This window comes from Budorcas taxicolor, chromosome 11 (genome assembly GCF_023091745.1).
Source record: "Budorcas taxicolor isolate Tak-1 chromosome 11, Takin1.1, whole genome shotgun sequence".
In the NCBI taxonomy this organism is placed as follows: Eukaryota; Metazoa; Chordata; class Mammalia; order Artiodactyla; family Bovidae; genus Budorcas; species Budorcas taxicolor.
In genome coordinates, this window is record NC_068920.1 from 137311716 (window position 1) to 137312804 (window position 1089).

A 1089-nucleotide genomic window follows, 5' to 3' on the forward strand; every position below is an offset into this window, starting at 1 on the left:
TGAAGAGCTCAATGCTCTGGGCTTTTTACATCTCTGTAAAATAAACATTCCTTTCAGATCTATTATTCCAAGATTCTTAAAACCACTGGTCCTTATAAAAATGCAGGGAAAAAGCCTACCAAAATAAACCACAAATTTAGCAAATAATATTTATTTTTTATATCCTATTCATATCCAGGATTTAATGAATGCCTGCTGTATTCAGGCACTGTTTTAAACAAGTGCATCACCTGTATCATTCGTATGAACCATTTCATTCACTTTCACATAGGAGGCATAGAAAAGTTGTGTCACTTACATAGCCAGTGGTGGAACCAATTTCAGATCCAGGCTGTCTGACTCCCATAGCTGTGCTCTCGATCTTAGTGTTTCTCCCAGCACAAGGGTAGAACCAGCCTTCCCTTCTGCCCTCAGAACCACTGGCCTCTTCTGAGATTGTATACTTCATTTGAAAGATTAAAACTGCTGCCTCAATACAAAGTGATAATTCAGAAAGATGTTTTGAGAGAACAGAACTCCCAGCAGAGCAAAGAGATATTTGCTAACGACTTCATTTGGGACCAAGGCCTTTGTTTTATTTGGTATTACAGATCCTGGGTTGAGAAATCAGTGTGTGGATAAGCTTTTGACCTGACTTTTGAACAGAATGTCATTCTTTCCTCCAAACCTTATCAGTCATGAGGTTGAAAGGTGAGTCTTGTCCTTGCAACATCACCTATTTTTCTCCTACTGAGAGGGTTCCATTTGATGTAATATTAGGATAGGTTTCTTTCACATGAACTAGATGGAGGACGCCATCTTAGTCTGCTTCCTCCCACTCCTTACCTCAGCTCACAGGTATATCAGCTACAGGAAACATACTGAGATGGTCAAATAGCCTTTAAAGCTGGGTCAGGAAGAGTAAGTAAACAGGGAAACTTTCCACCATATGAAATGTGTACTTTGAGTCCAACAACGTATACAGAGTAACAAATAAGATATGATTTTAGAACTAACAAAGATGTGATCAGCACTCAGTGTTGCTGGGCCTTCTTCCTGCAATTTCAGCCACATTTTCCTCTCATTCTTTTTTTCCCATTCCTCCCTTCA